This window comes from Petaurus breviceps, unplaced genomic scaffold (genome assembly GCF_028583685.1).
Source record: "Petaurus breviceps papuanus isolate PSGF00001 unplaced genomic scaffold, PetGlider_PUasm1.0 129, whole genome shotgun sequence".
NCBI classification, from domain to species: domain Eukaryota; kingdom Metazoa; phylum Chordata; class Mammalia; order Diprotodontia; family Petauridae; genus Petaurus; species Petaurus breviceps.
Window position 1 is genome coordinate 13728695 of NW_027185665.1, and position 11297 is coordinate 13739991.

Genomic DNA, 11297 nt, shown 5'->3' on the forward strand with positions numbered 1-11297 from the left:
CCACCATCTTAAAATAACCTACAAAAAAGCATGTGATATGAGGAGAAGATGATTGTGAGGTTTTAGCTCAAAAAACTGGTGCCTTTTCATCTTTCCTCTTTGCCCTTTGCCTCAGTGAAGAGTTCAATGGCATAGATGCTAAAACTTGGTTTTGGCTGTGAACTGACTTCAGAAAGCACCTTCTTCTACCAACTTGGCATTTGTAGCAGCCTTTTAAAGGCATAGATCATAGGAGTCTTAGTAGTTTTATCTCTCTCAGATTGCTAAAGAGGTAGTTTAGCTCATTAGTGACTACCCGGATATCCACAGGGAATTTTAGCTAGGTATTAAAACACGAATCTGTCCCATAATTTGGGATGAATTATTTTAAATATTTAAAGGTAAGTCACTATCACAGATGCTTTATGGTGTAATGAGACCTTAGCACTACCTGATTAAATGCACCAGTAAATCAACATTATTGAAAAGCACAGGAGTGATGTGAATTACTTTTCAAATTGCCCTGAGAATTTCCATTTGCCCATGCTATAGCAAAAATGGGAAGGAATGAATGAAAAACATTTATTAAACTCTTACTACGGGTCGAGTACTAATACTAGAGATAAAAACACAAAAGTAAGATAATTCCTGCCCTCGAGTAGATTGTTTTTTTCTACCGGGAGAGATAACATATTTAGGATGATTCAGATCATTTTAGTTTAAGAGATCAGGGGATAGGATTCTGGAAAGATGGCAGAGTAGGTCAGAAAACTCCAAACTCTCAAGAATTTCCTGCACAAAAGAGTGGATGTCACCTTAGGACGAACAAGTGTGGGTGGAGATAAATACAAACAGGGCCATAATCTGGGTCCTCATGGGACAATTTGAGAAGATCAGAAGAAAAATCCCAAAATGAGGTTTAGTTTTGGTGAAGAATAAACACCTCCAGGCTAGGTTCCCTTTTAACAGCAAATGGCTAGACTCTTAAACCACAAGTGGCAAGCCCTGGGATTACTTGGTTTGAGAGGCTGCCTTGGCCCCAGTCACCAGAACTTTTATCCCCAGATAGTGAGGAGAGTTGGACATCTGAGCCCAGGGAGATTAAGGAAATCTCTGCTGAGTAGGAACACCAGACCCAGCTGTGCTGCGGAGAATGGCAGAGACCAAGGCAAGAAGGAACAACCAGCACACACCCAGTGAGTGCAGAAGCACTGGGGCAGAAAGCCTTTGGCTGCGGGAGGAGGTTGGAGATTGGCTTTGATTTCAGGCTAGAGGGGAGACTTGAAGACGGGGGCAAGAGGCACCATTTCCAAGACACTAGGGCTAGAGATGACTACGAATAATTAGGATATTACCACAAAAAAAATGCACAAAGGAGAAAGAATCCAACCACAGACTGTCCTGAAGCATTTGAACAAGCGGAGAAAGTAGAAATAGAAAAAAATCCATCGATTACCACTTTAAAAAGATCCTATAAGGAAAACTCATAGGAATATTATAGTTAAATTCCAAAGTCCCCAGCTTAAGGAAAAAATATTAAAAGCATCAAGATTAAAACAATTTAAATATGATGGTTCCACAATTAGAATTACACAAGACCTAGCAGCAGAAACATTAAAGGACTGCTGGTCTTGGAACACAACATATGGAAGAGCAAAAAAGTGGGGCTCCAGCCAAAAATATCATACCCTGCAAAGTTAAATATTATCCTGAATTTTAAAAAATGGACATTTGATAAACTCTCAAGACTTTGTCAAGAAAAACCCTGGACTTAATAGAAGATGCAAAATATAACAACCAAGAGAAATCTAAGGCACATAAAAAGATGGATTATAAGGGATGCAAAAGGATAGACTGTTTGATCTTTATATGTAGAATGGATGTCTAAGATTCTAACTAATAACTGCGTGGTTATAAGAAAGATAGGCATAAACCTGAGAATGATATGAATTCAAAAAGTAAAACCATTTAGGAACAGCTTAAAAGAATAATTGAGATGCAAAGGGAAGAATTGATAGAAAGGAATTAGATGGGGGGGAGGGCTGGCAGTTCTGGTAACCTCCTTTCATCAGGAATGGGTTTAAGAGGGAACAATACATATATATTTAGAAGAGTATAAAAGTCTTCTAAATTCAGAAGAAATGAAGCAGTAAGGACATAGGAAGGGGGTAGAGACACAAGGGAGGGATCTTTACAGGAGAGGGTGAGGGAATAGGTAAAATAGGGGCATGGGAGGTATTTAGATATATGGAAATAGGAGGATAGAGTAGGGATCTTAGAGGGGGGTAGGCAAGTTATAGGAAGGCAAGGTAGTGGGTAGAAGTAAAGTAGAGGAGGCAGGATGGATAGGAAACAAGAGATATAATCATACAAAAAAAACCCAAATATTAGGAGTAGAATAGCTTTGGGAAAGTATATGTCTATATATGTATATGTTTATGTATGTGTCTATAGCTATAGAGAAACTTATCTAAACTTTATTGTAGCCTTGGTGGGGCAGGGTGGGGGAAAAAGAACAAAGTAAAAAAGTGCACAGCAGAGAACAAAAGAAAACTCACAAGGAAACAAAGAAAAGATGGACAATTCTCAACACAAAGAGTATTATTTATCATATAGGTTTTCTTGAAATGAAAATATATTGTTTTGGGGCGGCCAGGTAGCACAGTGAGTAAGAGCACTGGCTCCAGTGTCGGGATGACCTGGAGATCAAATCCCAGGCTCAGACACTTAGCACCAGAAACACCTGGCCATGTAACCTTGAGCTACTCAACCCTGATTGCTTTAAAAAAACAAAAAGAAAATGTTTTGAATCCTCTCTTATGTTCTGCAATGCACACATTTTTTTCTTCCTAACTTTGTATTTAAGTTCCATATTTAAGTTTATGATATGTCTTTGTTTCACTTCTATTCTGTATTTGTGTTCTATTTGAGTCTAAAATAAAATTTGGGGGGAAATCTTTTTTAAATAATTTAAAAAAAGAAAAAAGAGATCAAAGAAATTTTCAGTGTTCATACTGAAGTCATATAAGATTATAGAAGAGGTGGTGAAAGTGGAGCAAAGGGGAAGTCAATCAACACATCCTTTCAAGAAGCAAGCATAATTTTAATTACAATTCCTGGAGCAAAAGGTGAAAATAAAAGATCTTAAGCAGAGAAGGGCAGGTAGCAAGGAAATAATTGGGTAGACAGATGGAATATGAAGCATAGGGTAAGAACTGGGGCTAGTCAGATGTAGTAGACTATTTGTGTTTTGATTGGATTTCTGATCACGATAGCAAGACCCCCAAATGAAGAGACTAATTCCTCTAGGGTTTTGTCTTAGATGACCTAGTATTCTTGAGGGAGCAGAATTAGGATGGATGGTAAGCAGACATCCAGGGTGGATGAGAGGTGAATCTTTGGACAAAGGCTTCTCTGATAGTATGCACTAGTGTATGAAAGGGTTGGTTTCTTTGGTCTTTGTGTTGCCTAATTACCAAGTGCCCACTCATAATCCATTAGAATGGCACACAATTATATATCATCCATGAAATCAGATCATCCAAAGATGGGTCATTCAGAATATTGTCACTATAGTTAGATTGGAAATAAACTAGGAGAGAGATGGAGAAGAGCAGGCATGGCAGGAAAAGGCACCTATACATAAGTTGCATCTTTATTATATTTTCCTTCTTGCATTTTTTCTCTACTAGACCATAAACTCCTTGACATCTGAGAGTGACATGGTTTTCAATTTATTTTTGCACACCTTGCAGCTTCAAAGGCAGTGCTAGGCACAGGGCTGGCACGTAGTAATAGCTGTACAAGGAAATGTTTCTGAATAAAAGTAATATAATACAATACAATACAATACAATACAATGCAATACAATACAATACAATATAATATAATATAATATAATATTTTTAAAAAGTTAAGAGAGTGTGAGCAGGAGAAATCACCCTGTTTTCTCTTAGTGTTCCCTCTAATGTTGCCTCTGATCCTTACCTCCAACCCAACCAATGTAGCGTGGTTTAGTTCAGCCAAAGATTCCTTACTGCTGCAGTGGCCTAACTATCCAGGCTTCACTCCTCTCTCTTATATGGAGTGGAATCAGTAATGATCCCAACCTCTTCTAGATCTCTTTGTCTTATTTTAGAATGCTTGGAGACTGAAGGAGGGAAAAAAGGATAATTTTCCATTAGAAAAATGTGTGAGGGAAAGAAAAAGAGCAAGGCCAGGTTTATGAGGGAAATAGGATTGCATAGTTCTACACTACCATCTCAGAGTGAAAAGGGACCTTCCACATTATCTAGTCCAATCTATAATTAAGTTTTAATCCCCTCAACAATAAATCCAAAATGTAGACTCTTTCAAAGACTTCCACTGAGGAGGAACTCACCACTTTATGAGGAACATCATTTTTTTTTTCATTTTGTACTGCTCTTATCATTAGTAAGTTTTCCTTTGTGTCAAGCCAAAATCCATTTCCCTGAAATTTTGTTTTTTCTTGATCTGTCATCTGCTCTTTTGTTGGTTAGGCCAAGAAAAACCAGTCATTGCCTTTTCCATGAGCTGACTTTCAAATGCTTGTAGTTATCATGCTAACCCATATGGTCTTTCCTCTAGGATAAACACTTCCAGTTCATTTAAGTGAGACAACATGATATGGTAGAAAAGTTGGGTTCAGAGTAAGAATCTGGGTTTGAATCCCACCTCTGACACTTAGATACTGCATAATCTATGCTAGTCACTTAACCTCCCTAGGTCTTGATTTCCTTATCTGTGAAATGAAGGTGTGGTCTCTTCCAGGTCTAAATTTATGATTCTCATGAGTTATAGCCTCCTACTCCCTGATCATTCTGATTATTTTCCTTTGAACACACTTGTGACATACCAAGAGTTCATCAACATTTGATAAATTGATGCTGTCAATTAAGATATGGATAGTCAGAGTAGAGAGTGTTACCATTACATCTGCTGTTCTGAAAAAATACTACTGTGAAGGTTTCCCAAGATTACATGAGGTTGTTTTTGTTTGTTTTGTTTGATTTAGCTTCTATGGGACTCTGTTGGTATTTAACTTGCAGAATTCCCCCCCCCAAAATTTTTTTTTTAACAAAACCATTGTTTTATCACAACTCTGCCATCTCCGTCCTGCACTTGGACTATTGATTATTTGTACCTACCAAGACCTTTTATATCTTGATTCTGTCACCAAATGTATTAGGTCTGTCTGTTAGCTTCATGTCATACACAGATGTGATTAATGTGGTATCTCATCATATATCCACATACTTCCTAAAAAAATGTTGAAAGGAAGAATGTCAAGAGAGAGCTCCTTCTAGGGTCATAATAATTCATTAGCAACAACTCTTTGGGATCATTCGTTCAGACAGTTCTGAATCTAACTAACTATATGATTATTTAGCCTATATTTTTCCAGCTTGTTCTCAAGAAGAATATAAAGCATTCTGTCAAATGTCTTGCTAAAATCCAGGAATATATTGTCAACATACCCTCATCTAATGATTCAGCTAAAAGAGGAAATATAATTAGTTTGGTACAAACCTCTTCTTTGGGAAGCAATGCCATCTACATGACTACCACTTCCCTTTGTCTTTTAAAAGCTCACAAATCATCTCTTTAACAATGTATCCTGCATTATTTCCAAAAATATAAATCCAGCTCTTTGTCATATTGTTTGAAGAATCCATCTTCTTCCCATTTTATAAAAAAGGATAGTATTTTTCTGTTTCTAGTTCTGTAGCACCTCTCTAATTCTCTAAGGTTTTTCAAAGATCACTGACAATAGCTCAGATTCCATAAATAATTTCAATATCCTGGGGTGTAGTTAATTTGGCCCAATGACTTGAATTCATTGAGAGAAATTTAGTTTTTTCTTTCCATCTCCTTATTTATCTCAGATTTCAATTCCCTGTTAATATTTTGTCATCTATCCTTCTTGCGTTAGGAGATTGGAGTGTTGCAGAGCTGAGAAGCTGACTGTGAGTATAGATGGTATTGTTTGTGGGATGGAGGAAACATTAATTCATGGTAGTTACCACTACAGATACAGTTGACAAAAAGTCCATTTTATTTACTTTTGTTTTTCTTTAGACTATCTTTCCTATTAATATATTTAAGGGACCTGCAGAGTAGGAAGCATTAATTTGTAGTGGATCTAATCATTATGGTGATATCACTTCTTGCAAAAGTATCAGAGTAAAAACAATGCCAGATAAAATCAGAGAAGGCAGATGGTGGGGATTGACATGAGTTAGTAATTACTAGGATAGAATTACCAGAAGGACAAAGGGGAAAGGTTTGCAAGTGTGGATGAAAGGACCATGTTGAAAACTTATTATATGGTAAAGAAAGCCAAGGGAAGGAAGCAATTCCAGAACAGGTGGAATGAAATGGGAGAACAGGGGGATATAATGTGATGAGAGGTTATAAGAAGGGAATGATCAGATTCATGAGGAGTAAATTAAAGGGATAATAGATGGTAGACTGATAGAGAAGGGAATGTCAGACCTCAAAGACACAGTAGTTTTAGGTTATGGTAAAGCATAAGACTGAAGTGTGACAAACACTGTGAGGTAAATTACAGATTGAACTCATGAGAAAATAAGGAAGCTGATGGAGAAACTGTTAGAAAAACTTTTAGTGTTCCTACTGAAGACCCCTAAGATAATAGAGGTGGTGGTGGAAGAAGAGAGGGAAGTGTGTGATCAGGTGTTGAAATCACCAAGAAAGGAAGGAGCCTGTGATGAAGATAGACAGGTAACAGCAATAATTACCTAGATAGGATGTTACCACCAAATGTCATAGTATTTAAAATCAGAAAAGTTGCTGAATAATGGTAGAAAATGAAGAGTCTAGAAATGACAGTGACAAGAAAGGAATATTCCGGTTCTTCCTCTGGGTACCACGATTCAGCGAGTACAAGAAGGGTGTCAAACATTAGAGAGGGTTATATAGGGTATAGTGAGTTCATGAGAAAATTCAATTTCAATGGAATGAGTATGAGAGAAAAACTGTGAGGCTGACAAAGAAATAAGGGGCTTGTTATTCTCATGCTGGAGTTCTGGGAGAAATCACTTAAATAAAGCTTAAGTGTGGCTCATGTCTAGGGTCTCTCCTAAAAAGAATTAACAACGTCTCCTCTAGAAAAAAAATATTCAGTATAGAAAGTAGATAACAAGTATAAGACTTCAATTTATTTTTTGCCCCATGAAAGAAATGTTTAACATATAAAAGACCCATAAGCAGATATTGGCGAATACTTGTAACACGGAACAATAACTGTTCACTTTTATTATATTTTCCCAAGAGCTAAAGAAAACTCGATAGGAGCTACTCATTGGGTATTCTATATTCATTCTATCTGTACTGTCTGAAAAACTCACATGTCTAGATCTTCTGGCCAGTCAGACATAACTCTAGCCCTTTTGGCCATAAAATCTTCTAGGGAATAGTGACATTCTCCTCTGAGTTGTTGTAGAAAGTACCTACTGCTAGGCAACCATATCCTGATGTCTAGAACTCTTTAGGTTCATTTTTCAGGATCATCTTTTCAATGACCTGGACTCAGAAAAAGGAACACAAAAAGGAAGAGGTAACCAGGGATTTGAAGTCTTACCTCATGTTCTTCCATGTAATTACATACTGCTTGGAAGATGAAAGAAGCATAGAGAAATCCCTGACCCCATTGCTAGAAGTTCAAGAGAGAGCTATTTTCCAAAAAATATTAGACCCAAAGAGACCAGAAGTACTTTCTCTTCATTGTAATGGGAATGGGAATGGGAATTTGAAGATCTTCCCTGTCCCTTGAATTGGCAAGCTAACAGGTACTTAGCACTTAATTTCAAGTTCATAATTGTGTGGAGTATTAAGACCCATAACTTGTGAATCCCACAATGGGATGGACTTGTTGATGTAACAGGAAGGGGCAGAACAGGGAGGAACTATACCACATGTAAGGAAAAGCCCAATCTGAGAGAGGCCAGAACTGGGAGGAGGAGGGGCTGCTACTGCTGCAGGAACAGAAACTGTGAAGGACTTGAGGTGGAACAGATACTGTGGGCTTCAATATGGAACAGGAAATGCCCAAGAAGCTGGACAAAGAACTGAGAGCTGTCTACCTTTGAATGCAGGTGGCAGTTGGATAGACTTGGGCAGGAGCTGGGACCATGGAAGAGGAACCATGGAAGCTGAGAGCCTGCATCCAGCCAAGAGGAAAAGACCTCTCCTTAGGTATTTAATGGAAACTGAGAAAATCAGGACCTACTGTGACCTAGGGGTGGAGAACTCTAACCTTTATAATTAGGTGATTGAGTTAAGGACCTCTCCAATTAAGAGGAAAGGACTTTTTGATTGAAAAGATTAAGACAATGTGACCGAGGGGAGGAGGACTTTGACCTTTGTACTTTGCATCAATTAAGGAAGCTTGCCTCCTTAATTTAATTTAATCAACCCTTAAGGATGATTGAATTAAGGACTTACTAAATGCATGTTATCTTTTGCTTAAAACTACATGACCACTTTCGTGAAAACTATGTGGCCATTTTAGTGATAAATTAAGTTATAACATTATGAATGTTGTACTTTAATTTCTGTGAATATTCTGCTTTAATTTGTTACTGAATGAATAGAGAGTTTGCTATACTGTGTAATCAGAACCTTGAAGCTGTTCACAGCAGCAGTCCTCTGGAAAGCTGCTCCTACTTGGCTTTACACTCATTCATCCTGATCCATTCATCAGTCACCTCTGACAGAGGTACAGTCACAGAGAAAGGCAAGTTTCAACTAGAGGAATATATCCTTTAGCAGAGCATGTCTATGTCCCTCCCCATGGAACCAAAGCTTTCATGTGTAACTCCATGGGGGGTATCACATGGGACCACAGATCAGGGAATTTCACTCCTGTTACATGATACTTTAGATACACAAAAAGAAAATGGTAAGGAGAGGTGTATAGGGTAGCATTTATGAGCAAAATTGAGGCCCTTGGGTTTTGATGTCAATAGTAAAGCTTATAATATGAATAAAGCACTGGCTCTGGTGCTGGGATAGATATAAATACTAGGGCTAGATAGCAAATGGTGTTTAATCTATGTTAATATTTCAGGCTAATGGAGAATAAAAGACAAGCATAGATAACTACAATTTATACTATTATATGATAAATGCACTGGGGAGTTGTATAACAAAATGTAGTCTCAGAACTTAGAGATTGGTACTGACTCAGGCGTTAAGGGAAGGATTCATGGAGCATGGATTTTAAAGGAGGAGTAACAAAGGAAAGAGGGGAAAAGGGTATACCATACAGATAAGGAATGGTGCAAAAAGAGGCATAAAAGCAGAAGAATGAATGACCTGTTCACAAACTAGAAAGCAAACCAGTCCGACTGAAATCACATAAGATAGGAAAGGGAAGATTCCATCAAGCATAGATGTTTGGATTTTTTCATTGTAGACAATAAGGAGCTACTAAAGATGGTTGAGCAGAAGACTAGAATGATTAACTATGCATAAGAAAGACAATTCTCATGGCATTGTAAAGGACAGAATAGAGAAAAAAAGAGCAGAGATGGGAAAAAAAACCCAAGGACTCTTTTAATAGTCTAGCTGTGAAGGTTGTAATGAAAGCCTGTAGTAGGATGGTGACTACAGAGAAACTAGAGAAAATTTGACAGAGTCAAGAGAGTACAAAAAGGTGGGATGAACAGGACTTGGTCACTGATCTAGCATGTGAAGTGAGGAAGAGTGAAGAGGAAAATGATAATCCCAAAGTCTCTAACATAAGAGACTAGATAAATGGTGCACCACTGACAGAAATGGTGGCATTCATAGGAGTAGCAAATTTAGGCGGAAAGATAAAAAGGTTCAGTTCTTGAAATATAGAGTTTGAGATGTCAGTGGTGTCTCTAGTTGGAGTTTTTCTATAAGCACTTAGAGATTTTGGTCTGGTATTAAGAAGAGAGGACTAGAGATACAAATTTTGGAATCATCTACATATACGTGTGTCAAAAGCGTGGAACTGAGTAAGATTATCAAGGAATAGAGTCAGAAAAGAAGAGAGTTAGGGCCACAGTTTTATGATAAACACATTAAAAAGTTAGCAAGAGAGTGACTAGCCAGTAAGACGGAAATATAAGGAAGCCCTAAAAAGTAAGGAAGTAAACAAAGAAAGCATGGTGATCTGAAACCAAAGTAATAATGAACATAATGATGTTAAAGAAAGTTAAACCTAATGGAAGAAAAAGATGTGTCTTGGCATAAATGAGTAGAAAATATGGGCCATATCATGGAGGAATTTGAAAATAGGCATGTTCCTACACATGCCTCTAATCTCTGATATTGAGGAAGGCTGAGGCTAGTGGATCGCTTGACCTCAGGAGTTCTGAGCTTCAGTAATCTAAGTCATTCAGGTGTCTGCTCTAAATCTAGCACCAAAATAGGGATTCCCCATGGGTAGGGGACTGCCACACTCCCCTAGGTGGGACAGGTTGTCCCCAGGCAAGAATGGAACAGGGCAAAGTATAATGCTGATGAGTCAAGTCAATTAGCAGCTACTGCACTTTCCAGCTGGGTAAGATAGGGAGACCTAGTTTCAAAAAAAAAAAAAATGCAGGAAGAGGATTTTGGACTTGATATGGTTGGCAGTAGGGAACCATAACAGGATCTGGAGCAGAAGTATTGGGGCTTATAACCAAAAGTTACATAGAAAGCATATGTATGAATTCATACACATATAGGTTTCCACTTTTTTTGCCTTTTGGGGGGGGGCAGAGAAATTAGGATTAAGTGATTTGCCCAAGGTCACATGGCTAGTAAGTGTGTCAAGTGTCTGAGGCCGGATTTGAACTCAGGTCCTCCTGACTCCATGGCTGGTGCTTTACTCACTGCACCATCTAGCCACCCCTAGGTTTCCACTTTTGTGCTTGCATAATAGACATATGCCTCACATACACAAAGCTATAATTAACAATATCTACATCTGAGGCAAGTGGTGGGGGTGCAGGGGCAAAGGAATCCTCGGTGAATTGTAGTCCCAGAGGGGGAAGTGCATTCTGAAACAAGAGTTGGTTAGTCAAATAGCATTGATTAAGCACTGCCACATGGTAGGCTCTGCTGTTTCTAAGCTGCTAGAAGGAAAAGGACATATTTCCTACATGGGGTCACTCCCTCTATGGTGGCATCAGGGCTAAGGTTGAGTGCTCTCAGGGATGGTTGTCAGCATCCTTTGTATTTTCTGCCCTTCAGCAAATAACCCGGTTTCCATTCCCTAAATAAGTCTCTCTCTCTCTCTCTCTCTCTCTCTCTCTCTCTCT